This window comes from Antechinus flavipes, chromosome 3, assembly GCF_016432865.1.
Source record: "Antechinus flavipes isolate AdamAnt ecotype Samford, QLD, Australia chromosome 3, AdamAnt_v2, whole genome shotgun sequence".
NCBI classification, from domain to species: domain Eukaryota; kingdom Metazoa; phylum Chordata; class Mammalia; order Dasyuromorphia; family Dasyuridae; genus Antechinus; species Antechinus flavipes.
In genome coordinates this window covers 130,260,417-130,275,947 of record NC_067400.1, presented here as the reverse complement: position 1 = coordinate 130,275,947, position 15,531 = coordinate 130,260,417, and the positions used below count along the sequence as shown (strand labels likewise).

Sequence of the window (15,531 nt, the reverse complement as noted above, 5' to 3'; positions counted from 1 at the left end):
TATTAGCTAATTAGGAAAATAAGTTTGCCTATCAGATCTTTGGAAAAGGGAGAAATTTATGGTCAAAGAAGAAATAGAGCATATTATAAAATGCAAAATGTACAATGTTGATTACATTAAACTAAAAAGGTTTTGCACAAACAAAGCCAACAGATCCAATATTAGAAGGGAAATAGAAAGCTGGCAGGGAGGTGAGGATAAAATTACAGCCAATCTTTCTGAGAAAGCCCTCGTTTCTGAAATATATTAAAAAGTATGTCAAATTTATAATATAAATCATTCCTCAATTGACAAATGGTCAAAAGATAATTTTCAGATGAAGAAATTAAAACTATCTATAGACATTTGTAAAAATGTTCTAAGTCATTTTTAATTAGAGAGATATAAATTAAAACAACTCAAGTAGCATTTTATACTTCTTAGATTGGCTAAGGTGACAGGAAAAGATAATGATAAATGTTGGAGGGCATGTGGGAAAACTGGGACATTAATGACTTTTTGGTGGACTTGTGAAATGATCCAACCATTCTAGTGAGCAATTTGGAATGATGTCCAAAGGGCTGTAAAACTGTGTATACACTTTAACTTAGCAGTGCCTTAACTAAGTTTGTATCCCAGGGAAATCATGAAAGAAGAAAAAGGACCCACAGATGCAAAAATGTTTGTAGAAGCTCCTTTTGTGGTAGAAAAGAATTGGAAAATGAGTAGATGACCATCAATTGAGGAATGACTGAATATTGCTTTGGTATATAAAAGTAATGGAATATTATTGTTTTATAAAAAGTGATGAACAAGCTGATTTTAGAAAAGCCTAGAAAGATTTACATGAACTTTTGTGGAGAGAAATAAACAGAACCAGGAAATCATTATACACAGTAATAGCAATATTGTGTGATGATCCATTATAATAGACTTGGTTTTTCCCAGTGGGTTCAGTGATCCAAAGCAATCCCAATAAACTTTGAATGGAAAATGCCATTCACATTGAGAGAAAGGGCACTAAGGAGACTGTGAATAAGTACTCACAGACTACTACTCAGTAGTAACTGCCCCACTGATCAGTTCCAGTTGGGTAAAACAGCTCCCTCCTTCCCTCCTCTCTTCCTTCCTTCCTTCCATTCTCCCTCCCTTCTTCCTTCTGTTCCTCTGCCTCATCCTTTTTTCCTCCTTTCCTTCCTTCCCCTTTTCCTCCCCTCCCTCTCTCCTTCCTTCTTTCCTTTTTTCTTTCCTTTTTTCTTTTTCCTTCCTTCCTTCCTCCTTCCTTCCTTCTCTCCCTCCCTCCTCTTTGTCTCTCTTTTTTTTTCTTTCTGTCGGCTTAGGGAATAATCCCCCTACTTATGGGTATTCTGCCCAAAGGAGTATAAATTTTGATTGCTGAGATCTCTTTTAATGAGCTATATTCCTTTCTAAGGACCAAGCCTTAAAACCAAAAAAATTCTGGATCTCATTAATTGGCCAATAATAGGTCCCAGCCCAAGCCTTTCTTGATCACTGTTTGAAGTCTGATGGCTCAGAGACTGTAAATATAAATTGTTTCACTTTTAGACAGAAATCCTAAGGGCTTTCCTATCTCAGATTTTTTTTTTTTTTGACTAGGTGAAAGAAACCAATCTTTGCCTTATTTTTTACCTAACTTTAATTATTGAATGGATATTTCCTCAGACAAACTAAGACCTAGCAGATACCTTAGTTTATTTTTTTTAATTTTTATTTAATAATTACTTTATATTGACAGAATCCATGCCAGGGTAATTTTTTTTTTTTACAACATTATCCCTTGCACTCGTTTCTGTTCCGATTTTTTCCCCTCCCTCCCTCCATCCCCTCCCCTAGATGGCAAGCAGTCCTTTATATGTTGGATATGTTGCAGTATATCCTAGATACAATATATGTTTGCAGAACCGAACAGTTCTCTTGTTGCATAGGGAGAATTGGATTCAGAAGGTATAAATAACCCGGAAGAAAAACAAAAATGCAGATAGTTCACATTCGTTTCCCAGTGTTCTTTCTTTGGGTGTAGTTGCTTTTGTCCGTCATTTATCAATTGAAACTCAGGTCTCTTTGTCAAAGAAATCCACTTCCATCAAAATATGTCCTCATACAATATTGTTGTCGAAGTGTATAATGATCTCCTGGTTCTGCTCATTTCACTTAGCATCAGTTCATGTAAGTCTCGCCAGTCCTCTCTGTATTCATCCTGCTGGTCATTTCTTACAGAACAATAATATTCCATAACATTCATATACCACAATTTACCCAGCCATTCTCCAATTGATGGGCATCCATTCATTTTCCAGTTTCTAGCCACTACAAATAGGGCTGCTACAAACATTTTGGCACATACAGGTCCCTTTCCCTTCTTTAGTATTTCTTTGGGATATAAGCCCAATAGAAACACTGCTGGATCAAAGGGTATGCACAATTTGATAATTTTTTGGGCATAATTCCAGATTGCTCTCCAGAATGGTTGGATTCGTTCACAACTCCACCAACAATGCATTAGTGTCCCAGTTTTCCCGCATCCCCTCCCATATTCATCATTATTTTTTCCTGTCATCTTAGCCAATCTGACAGGTGTGTAGTGGTATCTCAGAGTTGTCTTAATTTGCATTTCTCTGATCAGTAATGATTTGGAACACTTTCATATGAGTGGTAATAGTTTCAATTTCATCCTCTGAAAATTGTCTGTTCATATCCTTTGACCATTTATCAATTGGAGAATGGCTTGATTTCTTATAAATTTGAGTCAGTTCTCTATATATTTTGGAAATGAGGCCTTTATCAGAACCTTTAACTGTGAAAATGTTTTCCCAGTTTGTTGCTTCCCTTCTAATCTTGTTTGCATTAGTTTTGTATGTACAAAGGCTTTTTAATTTGATGTAATCAAAATTTTTTATTTTGTGATCAGTAATGGTCTCTAGTTCATCTTTGGTCACAAATTTCTTTCTCCTCCACAAGTCTGAGAGATAAACTATTCTATGTTCCTCTAATTTATTTATAATCTCGTTCTTTATGCCTAGGTCATGGACCCATTTTGATCTTATCTTGGTATATGGTGTTAAGTGTGGGTCCATGCCTAATTTCTGCCATACTAATTTCCAATTATCCCAGCAGTTTTTATCAAATAATGAATTCTTTTCCCAGAAGTTAGGGGCTTTGGGTTTGTCAAACACTAGATTGCTATAGTTGACTATTCTGTCTTGTGAACCTACCCTTTTCCACTGATCCACTAATCTATTTCTTAGCCAATACCAAATGGTTTTGGTGACTGCTGATTTATAATATAATTTTAGATCAGGTACAGCTAGGCCACCTTCATTTGATTTTTTTTTTTCATTAATTCCCTTGAGATTCTCGACTTTTTATTGTTCCATATGAATTTTGTTGTTATTTTTTCTAGATCATTAAAATATTTTCTTGGACGTCTGATTGGTGTAGCACTAAATAAATAGATTAGTTTAGGGAGTATTGTCATCTTTATTATGTTCGCTCGGCCGATCCAAGAGCACTTAATATTTTTCCAATTATTTAAGTCTGACTTTATTTGTGTGGAGACTTTTTTATAATTTTGCTCATATAATTCCTGACTTTCCTTTGGTAGATAGATTCCCAAATATTTTATGGTATCAACAGTTATTCTGAATGGAATTTCTCCTTGTATCTCTTGCTGTTGGGTTTTGTTGGTGATGTATAAAAATGCTGAGGATTTATGGGGATTTATTTTGTAGCCAGCTACTTTGCTAAAATTATGAATTATTTCTAATAGCTTTTTAATAGAATCTCTGGGGTTCTCTAGGTATACCATCATATCATCTGCAAAGAGTGATAGTTTGGTTTCTTCATTGCCTACTCTAATTCCTTTAATATCTTTCTCGACTCTTATTGCCAAGGCTAGTGTTTCTAATACGATATTAAATAATAATGGTGATAGAGGGCAACCTTGCCTCACTCCAGATCTTACTGGGAAAGGTTCCAGTTTTTCCCCATTGCATATGATGCTTACTGATGGTTTTAAATATATGCTCCTGACTATTTTAAGGAAAAGTCCATTTATTCCTATGCTCTCAAGTGTTTTTATTAGAAATGGATGTTGGATTTTATCAAATGCTTTTTCTGCATCTATTGAGATGATCATATGGTTTTTGTTTGTTTGGTTATTGATTGCAATTGCAAGTTTTGTTGGTACAATTTCTACTCTTCTGTTCAATAATTCAAAGATTTATTACAGAAATGTATTTTTCCTCTAATTTGTTTTTTTACATAACTTTTTATATCTATGATATCAAAGAAAGAGAAAAGAGGACTACATATATACACGCTATTTTTAAAATTATGCTTTTTTCTGGTTATACATGTACATTCTTTTTTAACACATTTCCTTATGAATCATATTTGGAGAGAAAAATCAGAACAAAAGGGAAAAAAATGAGAGAAAGAAAAAACAAGAAAAAGGGGGAAAAGTGAATATAGAATTTGTTAATTTTTATTCAATTTCCATAGTTCTCTCTCTGGTTGCAGATGGCATTTTCTGTCCAAAATTTATTGGCATTGTCTTGGATTACTGAACTGGTCAGAAGAATTAAGTCTTTTATAGTTGATCATCACACAAACTTACTCCGACTGTGTACAATATATTTCTGGTTCTGCTTATTTTGCTTAGCATCAGTTCATTATTCATGTAAATCTTTCCAGAAGGCCTTTCTAAAATCATCTTGTACATCATTTTTTATAGACCAACAACATTGTATCACTTTCATATACCATAACTTATGCAGCCATTCCCCAACTGATGGGCATCTACTCATTTTCCCATTCTTTGCCCATTCTTTTTCCCTCTTTTATGATTTCTTTGGGATATAGACCTTGTACTGGGAGACAGATCCAGTACTGGGATACAGATTCAAATCTGCTGAATCAAAGGGGATGTACAATTTTATAGCCCTTTGGATATAGTTACAAATTGCCCCCCAGAATGCCCACTAGCAATGCATTAGAATCCCAGATTTCCCAATATCACTTCAAAAATTTTATCATTATTTTCCTATCATCTTAGTCAATCTAAGGGCTGTGATGGGGTTTATTCAGAGTTGTTTTAGTTTGAATCTCTCTACTCAATAATAATTTAGATAATTTTTATATGAGTATGGGTGACTTTTATGTCTTTATCTGAAATTTGTTCATATTCTTTTGCCATTTTTCAAGGAATGATTTATATTCTTATACATTTTATGTTTTTAGAAATGAGGGGTTTTTCAGAAACAGACTATAAAATTTTTTCCCACTTTTCTGCTTCCTTTCCTTGGCTATATTGATTTTGTTTATGCAAATGATAGCATATGAATATAATATGCTTGTGTGTCAAAAACAACAGTAATGGAGTAGATAATAGTTTCAGAGAAACTTGAGAAGATTTGTGCAAACTGTTGAAAAGTGAAGTGAGCAAAACCAAGAAAATAATTTCCAATATAAAAACTAAAATTGTAAAAACAAAATAATTTTGAAGATTTTAGAACTCTGATCAGCATAATATTTAAGCATGATTTTAATAGATGGAAATTGATACTTTCTGACAAATAGGGGATGTATTAACTATACCACATGAGACATGCATTTTTGAACAGAGTCATTGTAGGAATAGGTTTTGCTTCACTACATATTTTTAGAAGGGATTTTACCCCTTCTATTTTGATAAAGAAGGAATGATTCTAAGGAGAGAAAAACATGCTTGTTAATTTAATAAAATGGGGGCAGCACAGTGGGTGGGGCACTTGCCCTGAAGTCAGAGAACCTGAGTTCAAATGTGTCCTCAAACACTTAATACTTCCTAGCTATATGACCCTGGGCTGGTCACTTAACCTCAATTGCCTCAGAAAAAAAAAAAAAATTAATTAAAATGAATTCAATAAAAATGAAAACCATTATGACTTTTAAAAAGGGTCATTTCTAATAACATTTTAAAATGTTAATAGATTTATATCCATAAAATGATGATTTTTTTGGGCAAAAATACTGGATCATTTATTCATGGCTAAAAGTTCTGTCCACTTAGTTCACAAAAGTATGACTTTGATTAATGAAGTTATTTCTCTAAAAACTCTTTTGTAGTAGAAGTAATTTTATTCTTGATGAAAAGGGATTCCTCACATGGAAAACTATAGAATAATTTGAATTCCAATCACATAGTCTTTTACATTACTATAAAATCTTCATATATATATATATATATGGGAGGAGGAAAAACAATACAACTTTACCAATCATTTTATAGCTTTAAATTTTCTGATAATTTCTTAAGCATATATGATAAATAAGAAAAATATAACCAATAACTATAACTACTAATGACTAATATATATATATAAACTAATATAATAGCATATATACAGTTACTGAAATATTTAGTATTGCTAGGTTCCCCCCAAAAAAAGAAATTTGAATAATTTAAGAATAAAAGAGAAAACTGAATTGTGTCAAGAGCTCCCAATGAAAATAATTTTTAAAAATCTTCTGCCAGAACTTCAAATAAATAAGCTATTGAATATTAGAAAACAGTCTTTGTAATTACTCTATAATGTTCTCCTCATGCTGCTCATTTCATCTTTCATTAGTTCACGGAAGTCTTTGCAGGTGTTTTTAAATTTTTTCCTGAACTTGCTCTGTGTGTCATTGCTTAGAACAAAATACTGTAGTATTCTGTTAAAAATAATTTACCACATCTTGCTTAGCCATTATCCAACTGATAAGCATCCTCTTAACTTCTGATTCTTTGCCCCCACAAAGAGAGCTGCTATGAATATTTTATGCAAATAGGTCTTTTTTTTTTCTGTTGATCTCTTTGGGGTAGAACTAAATAGGGGTATTACTGGATAAAAGAGTAGACCTTTATAAAACTTTGGAGATAGCTCCAAATTGCTCTCCTAAATAGTTGGATCAGTTTACAATTCTATCAATAGTGAATTAATTTTCCAGTTTTCTCACATTATTTCCAACATTTGTCATCTTTTTTCTTTCTTTCTTTTTTTTTTGCTCATATTAACCAATCTGATAGGTATGAAGTGGTATATCAAAGTTATTTTAATTTGCTATAGATAGGTTTGTTTTCATCTTATCTATTTCTCCTACAACTTATTTAACTTTCCTTCAAGAATTTGGATGTTACATTTTTTGAAGCATATCTGTATAGCTTTATATTATTTTATTGTCTATTGAACTGTTTAGCAAAATGTATTTTCCCATCTTTTAATTAGGTTTATTTTTGCTTTTGCTTTGTCTGAGATCATTATTACTATGCCTGAATTTTTTTTTTTTTACCTCATCTAAGCATAAATGATTCTACACTCGATTTTGGTTTTAAAGCCATTTCATTTTATGGGTGAGATCATCCTATTCACATTCAGTTATTATTGCTAAATGGAGATTTCTCCAATTTATTTTTCCCTATCTATCTTTTTCTCTGTTCTCTGTCTCTGTCTCTTTTTCTCCACCTCTATTTTTCTTTCTCTTTCTCTCTCCTTTCTCTTTCTCTCTTCTCTCTCTCTCTCTCTCTCTCTCTCTCTCTCTCTCTCTCTCTCTCTCCTGTCTTTGTCTCTCTCTCTTCTCTCCATCTTTGTGTATCTCTCTTTCTTTGTCTTTCTCTTTGTGTATGCCTGTCTCTTTACCTCTGTCTCTCTTTGACTCTCTCTCTCCATCTCTCTCCTCCCCTTCTCAAAAATCTCTCTTTTAAGTGCCTGAAATTCTTTCTTACCCAGAAATTGTGACCAGAGCCGCTGCATTCTTGCAAGCAACAATGCTAGTGCTTCTCATTACCTTGGAAGTGCTACCTGAAACTCTGTATATGCCATACAACAGGGTCATATAACTGCACCAGCAAAAGGACCTCTGTTAACTCTTTCTGTTGTTGTCTGACCCCTTTACATTATGTGGGCTGAGAGCTATTGAAGCTGCTGCTGCTTTTGTCATAATAGCCTTCAAGGCTTGATGTCATGACTGCAGTGTAGAATTTGCTGGCTTATACTACAGTACATGCCAACCATCATTCTGACATCACAGATCTTTCCTGCTGCTCTCCTAAATTACCATGGACATGAAAAATGCCTCAGTCCTCCTTTTTGTTTGCTCTGCTCCTCCAGAATTTGATATGAGGTGTTATCTTAAAGTAGTTTGGAAGGGAATGTTGGATTTTCTGATTTGCTGACCATGTTCTATAATTTTTACTATATTTTCCTGAGTACACAAAAGCAATGTTCTTTTAAAAATTATGAAGAAACAAAGAAAAGACATTTAAATGCAATATTGGGCAAGCTGTAAAGTGATTTGTTTGAGGTTTTAATAAAGATATGAAAATGATAAGTGTTTCACTGCTGGTTAATTTCAATGTAAAAATGTTTCAGTATAATGTATTTCTCAAATATCTAAAATCTAAATGAATAAGTGGTTTCACTCTAAAGTACTTAATATCTTTCAGGGACTCAATAAATAATTGTTAAATTGAATTGAAATTTCCAAGTAACTATCTCTTTTGTGATTCCATTTTAAAGAAAAGAGATACTTCATAAGCTTATTATCATATGGTCTTTAATTCATAGACGCTGTTGGGTAAAAATTCTAAAAAATTATTTTAATATCCTATTTTTTCTAATCCTATCTGGAGAATGAAGCCCCTGAATACATTGTAAAAATTTCAATGTTCAAAGAATAGTCCATGATCACTGAAATACAATGACTAAAATTTGAAGGAGACAATTTTTAGAGATGAAAATTAAATAATAAAAAGACTGCTTTATTAGTAACTACCATTATATATGGAGATATATATATACACACATATATATATAGTTACACACATACTTGTATTTGTGACTGTGTGTGTATATCTATATTTATCAATTATCTATCTATATGAATGTGTATGTGCATATAGAAAATGATTTTCTAGGTCAAGATTATATTGTATCTCTATAAAATATATTTTTCTACTGAGTTACATATTTTTATTATGAGATTTTAATATTTATTTCATTAATATAGCATATTTTTCCTCTAATGTTTAACATGAAATAGTAATGTCCTTCAAGTTATTAAAACTGATACTTGGAATATCTTTTGTCTCCTGACCCTTCCTACTGTCACACATTTTAATTTCCATTAGAAAGTAATCCAAATTATAAATTACCTATAATTGCAGTTGCCATCACGCTTCCTAGAACAGGACTTTAACAATTTTGTGCCTCAGCATTTCATCTCATTCTAGATAATAGTCCAAGCACAACCTCTATTTGCTTAAAAATGTTTATTGTTTCTCCAATACGCATAAAATAAAGTTGTTAGTCTAGTATCAAAAACTTTACCTTTCTTATTCAACTATCTTCTTCACAACATTCTTAGGCAGTTCAATTTTCATTTTCCTTTGAACATTTCAATGTCTGTTCTCTTGCTGGAACTATTTTCCAGAACTATCTTTATCTCTTTTTATCCTTATTATAATCCTACTCAGTCTTTAAAGCCTGTCTTTGGTCCTTCCTCTTCCAAGTTGCCTCTCCCAACCAATTAATGTGAGCTCTAAACTCTCAATTCAAATAGAAATAAGCTGTTTGTACTGTTTATTTGGTAGAATTTCTTCTACCTTTAGTTATAATATTAAGCTATCCCCAAAAAGATCTTAAAGAAGGGAAAGGGACCTATATGAGTAAGCATGTTTGTGGCAGCCCTTTTTGTAGTGGCCAGAAACTGGAAACTGAGTAGATGCCCATCAACTGGAGAATGGCTGAATAACTTGTGGTATATGAATATTATGGAATATTATTGTTTTGTATTAAATGACCAAGAGGATGATTTCAGAAAGGCCTGGAGAGACTTACACGAAATGTTGCTGAGTGAAACGAGCAGGACCAGGAGATCATTATATACTTCAACAACAATACTATATGATGATCAATTCTGATGGATCTGGCCCTCTTCAGTAATGAGATGAACCAAATCAGTTCTAATGGAGCAGTAATGAATTGAACCAGCTACACCCAGTGAAAGAATTCTGGGAGATGACTAAGAACCATTACATTGAATTCCCAATCCCTATATTTTTGCCTGCCTGCATATTTTTTTAAATTTCCTTCACAGGCTAATTGTGCAATATTTCAGAGTCTGATTCTTTTTGTACAGCAAAATAACGGTTTAGACATGTAAACTTATTTTATATTTAATTTATATTTTAATATATTTAACATGTACTGGTCATCTTGCCATCTAGGGGAGGGGTGAGGGGAAGGAGGGGAAAAATTGGAACAAAAGGTTTGGCAATTGTCAATGCTGTAAAATTACCCATACACATAACTTGTAAATAAAAAGGTATTAAAAAATATTAAGCTATCTAAGCTTTCTGCCTTTTTATGATATAAGGTTTTATGAGCAGAACCATATTATAACCTTTTTTTATTCCCTTCTGTTGCAGGAGAATATCCTAACCCCTCCTTCCATGCCATTTAGGTTAGTTTTTCCTTAAAAGGTTTTTAAACATCCCTTGAAACTTTTTTGTCAGATTGTTGACATCACTTCATTAATACCTGAGTGCAAAGCAGCCAAAAAAACTTGTGATTAGAAATTTGTCTGAGGGATCACAATGTATAACAGGCTAGGAAATACTCATTCAACCAAATCAACTTGAAGTATCTTCCAAGTTGACTTGTTTCCTTTTGCTAACTCATGTATAACTTGCAAAGTCTCACCTTGATTCAGTATTGAGACTAAATCACTAAGCTATTTAATACTGAACCTAAACTACCAAGCCACCCAAACCTAGAAGCCAAGCACATGGGGCTTTATAAGTAGAACCTCATTAAATGACTATCTAATTAATTAAATTCTATTATATACAACAAACATATTAAGTACTTACTACATGTGAAACAGTGTGCCAAATACAGGAGAAATAAATTTCAAAAAATTAAAATGTTCCTTGCCCTTAAAGAGCCTACAATGAAAGAAAGACAATTCTGGTTACTCAGAACAGATAATTGTTAATGCCTGTGCAGATGAATATTGATAGTAAGAGAAATGTCAACATAATTAAATTATTAATGGCTTTTTCTAAAGGTAATTGGTTTATGGTCATGCAGAAGCTTGATTATTTAGCTATTAACATAAGGACTTGTCAAATTAAGAAAATGCTTTTATGATATCTTACAACTCGATTCTTCCTTGTACATCTATCTGATGAGGCAAGACTTGCCAAATTGTGTTGTGGTCCCTTATGATTATTTCCTGATTTACTTGATAGTTCAAAGAACAAGCAAAGGATCGAAAGAATGACTTGAAAGTTAAGTGATAGTCTCAGAGGACATTTCTATATTCAGTCTATGAAATTAAAGCTTCTATATCAAACTGAAAATCTACTTCTTTAGGAGGTCATTTGACCTGGAAATAGAATCTATGAATTAGTGGCAACTGACATTATTTTCTCCATTTTACAAATGGAAAATCAATTGGATATCTAGGTCACTATTACAGAAAAACAGAGCCTAAATTTTATTCTCCTAATTCCCTATTCATGGCTCTCTAATCCATGATGTTTTCTTAGATATTGTAAATGTATCTTACATGTCTAATAAAGAGATTCTATAATCAATTTCAGCTTTTAGTATTCATTCATATTAAAAGTTGTGGGTAACTGAAATATATATAATAATATAAACCATTTATATTTTCTTAATTTTAACCAATGAAAACTTCATTCTAATAATGGCAATAACATTCCAGATGCATATGCAGTTGGCATTGGATTTGTATTACTTCTATGTTTCCTAATAATTAAGCTTATGTAGTAAATTAAAAAAAAAAAACTTTGTTCTTATTGAATGTCAAGTGAATTTGGGACTTTGTAAGACACATAGAATAAATAAAATCTCAAGTACTAAGTAATATATGCATATACTTATGTAGATATACATATATATTCATATAGGGATGTAAAGATATATACATACATACATATACACATATGAGCAGGGCAAGAGTCTAGAGCATATGGCATCACCTCTGGGTACAGATTAATTACCAGTGATGATTATTATTATTATTATTATTATTATTATACTAATGTTCTGATCTTTGGTCTGAGAAAGCTTTTGCTTTTAGATAAATTATAGAACCTCTTTAAGACACAATTTATTCAAGTGTACAATTGGGATGATAATATGTACTTTTTCAATATATTCTTACAACTTCATATCCTGTGAGATTCTTATGAAAAGAGTCACTACTTCATAGAGAATCTTTTTTATATTCTGATATGTGTATGAATTTTTTTTAGTATTTAATAAATAAAAATGCATTTTTTAAAAATGTAGATTCTTAGGAGCAAAAGATAGAGAATCATCCTCAGATGAATAGACTCAAATTCTTTGAGGTCAAAGAAATGCGTAACAGAGTCTTTAGGGAATAATGGTCTTTTAGTTCACTTGATTATGAGTATTTTTAAAGTAGGAGAAATTAAAGTAGAAGATTAGAAATTGGAGAGTTTATAAATATTAAATGATGCTTGTTGTTTCATTATTGAAAGTTAGATTTTGTGAATTAATGTACTTCACAGAGGAACAAAAAATTACCCTCTGAATTGAGCTGATAGAGGCAGTAAAAAACTCAAGAGATAAGGATTCTCCAGGAATAGAGTTTAAAAGAAAGTTTAAACTATATTAGTCTGAGTACTGGGTGAAAGAAAGCTTGGGGCCTTGATCATTGGAAAAGAAATGAACTTTGCATCAGTTTAATCTGTGCCCCTTCAGCACCTTCTACAATTTGAGAAAGATGAAACCTTTTATTAGTTCCTAATTACTCTGTCATGCCCCTTTTGGTTTGAAAGGGAAAGGCAACACAGAAAAAAAAAAAAAAAAAAAAAAAAACAGGCTGTTTTGAAACTATCTGATTTTAATGATAAACTAGGAGTTGATTGAATGATGCATCATCTTGTTGAATGAAGGTTTGAGCACATAACTCAGAGCAGCAACTGAGGAGTTCTGCAGTTCTTTGACTTATTGGGAACTTTTCTTTACTTTTAATAATCTAACACATTTCTTAATGCTCTCAACAGTTTTTGTTGTTATTGTTGTTGTTGTTGTTATTATTGTTGTTGTTGTTGTTGTTGTTGTTGTTGTTGTTTTGGTCCAGTTGATTGTGAATTTGACATTATTTCATCTGTCTTACAACAAATAATATTTGTCCAGCTACGGAATACCGAGAACCAAAAAAAAGTAGCTAATAGAAAAGTAGTTTCATGTGTTGCAAAATGAACCAAAAAGGAGCAAGACTAGCATAATTTTACATTCAAAGTTGTGATATGCTCTAAGGATATGTGTGTATTTTTTTTTCATTTATGTACTTCTCTGATATGTTTTGGTACCCATTCACATTATGATATATTGATCATGACTGGATTTGCTTCGTCTTATATAACATTATTATTGTTATTTTTGTTTTAAAGTTAAAACATTGATTTTTAAGATTTGGGGTATCATGAAGAGTGACTTTGTGTAAATTAGAAGTATTTTGATGATGGTTTTAATACAATATAATTACATTTCTATTCAGATTATTAAAGGAGAAATATCAGGATACACATACTTATCACTTTCATTCTTCCTTAGTGGTTACTGGGACACTGGACTAAACTGGCTAAGAATTAGCTGGAAAGGTTGAGGAGAGAATGACTAGAAAATTGGTGTTAGGAAGAATTTGTAATATCAGCCAACCATGCTGGGTTTGTTTATAAGGAAATCTTTCCTCTGTGCCAATTAATGCTAGTGATTTTGGTCACTAGTGTGATTGTAGCAAAAATGACAGAAGAGGTCAGGAGAAGTTGTGATAATGATTTTCTTTTCATGAATAAGTTTCAAGTAGTGATTATTTTCCTAATACATAATCTAAAGTATATTTTGTGACTGTTAATTCTGTGCTAATGAATTGAACTTGAACTTCTGTTGAGACAAATCTTGAGTGGAATAGAATTGCATTTCTAAATTTCGGTTATATAGTTGACTTAACAAATTGAGAAATGTTTACAAAACATCTCACATGTATTATTCTATTTAATTCTTAGTTATTAGTTATTATTTAATTCTTATAATAACTTTGAAGGATAAGTGATATCGTTATCCTTAATTTATAGATAAAGAAACTGAATCTGAGAGAAGTTAAGAGAAGTTCAGAATGTAGTTAAACATGTATACTTTCTTTTCCAAAGCTATTTACTTTTAAAATTTTTAGAATTTTTAAGAGGTGGGAGAATGGGAAAGGTTCTTTCAAACATGTTTTTGCTCTTGCAGTATGTTCAAATGTTTTTTTCAAATTAAAATGATAAAAAATACATAGAAAAGTAAGTGTCCAAACTTAGAGGCAAACCTAGGTCTCAGGACTTTAAACCCAAGATTTTTATTTTATTAAACTTTATTATGAGTTGTGATGGAACAAGAAAGCATCACTAGTAAACTATCAATTCTATAAATATAAAATACAAAATAAAGTTTATGGACAATATAAAAATATTTGCTTTTTCAACAACAACTTTATATGATATTAGATAATCAATGATAGTGTTATTTTCTAATTTTATTCATTTTATTTTATTTTAACAACATTTTGTAGTCATCTATTATGTGCAAATATTTGGTGCTAAAAGGAAAAAAATCCTAGTCTTTGTCCTTGAGGAAGTTAAATTCTACATTCTAATACGATTCAATATATCTGGATGCATACAATGCAAGAGATAGAATGAAGGTGACAAGGTGCACTAGAAATATTCTTTTATTTTTTATTATTAAAGCTTTTTATCTTCAAAATATATGCATAGATAATTTTCAACATTCATCCTTGCAAAACCTTGTGTTCCAATTTTTTCCCTCCCTTTGCCTCACCATCATCCCAAAATGGCAAGTAAACCAATATATGTTAAACATGTGCAATTCTTCAAACATTTTTCCACATTTATCATGTTGCACAAGAAAAAAAAAACAGATCAAAAAGGAATAAACTGAGAAATAAAGCAAAATTCAAGGAAACAGCAAAAAAAATTGAAAATATTTTGTTGTGATCCACATTCAGTTCCCATAATTTTCTCTCTGGGTGCTGATAGCTCTCTCTGATAACTGGATTCATCTTAGTGTTGAAAAGAGTCATGTTCATCAGAAGTGATCATTATATATCATTGCTGTTGCCATGTACAATGTTCTTCTGCTTCTACTCACTTCACTTAGCATCAATTCATGTAAGTCTCTCTAGACCTCTCTGAAATCATCCTCCTGATTGTTTCTTATAGAACAATAATATTCTATAACTTTCCTATTCTATAACTTAGTCAGCCATTTTCCAACTGATGGGCATCCACTCAGTTTCCATTTTCTTGCCACTACAAAAAGGACTCCTACAAACATTTTTGCACATCCTTTATGATTTCTTTGGGATACAGGCCCAGTAAAGACATTGGTGGATCAAAGGGTATACACAGTTTGATAATCCTTTGGGCATAATTCTAAATTGCTCTCCAGA

General features: G+C 31.8%; 1 long non-coding RNA gene across 1 annotated transcript in view; it reads right to left on the bottom strand.

The window, feature by feature from the left end:
• LOC127553342 (uncharacterized) overlaps positions 1-7,886 on the bottom strand; it is a 59,280-nt gene extending 51,394 nt beyond the window's left edge. The window contains exon 1 of the long non-coding RNA XR_007951727.1: positions 7,745-7,886. This is a non-coding gene — a long non-coding RNA (uncharacterized LOC127553342). The remainder of the gene's footprint in view (positions 1-7,744) is intronic.
• Between the last annotated feature and the right edge of the window lie 7,645 nt (positions 7,887-15,531).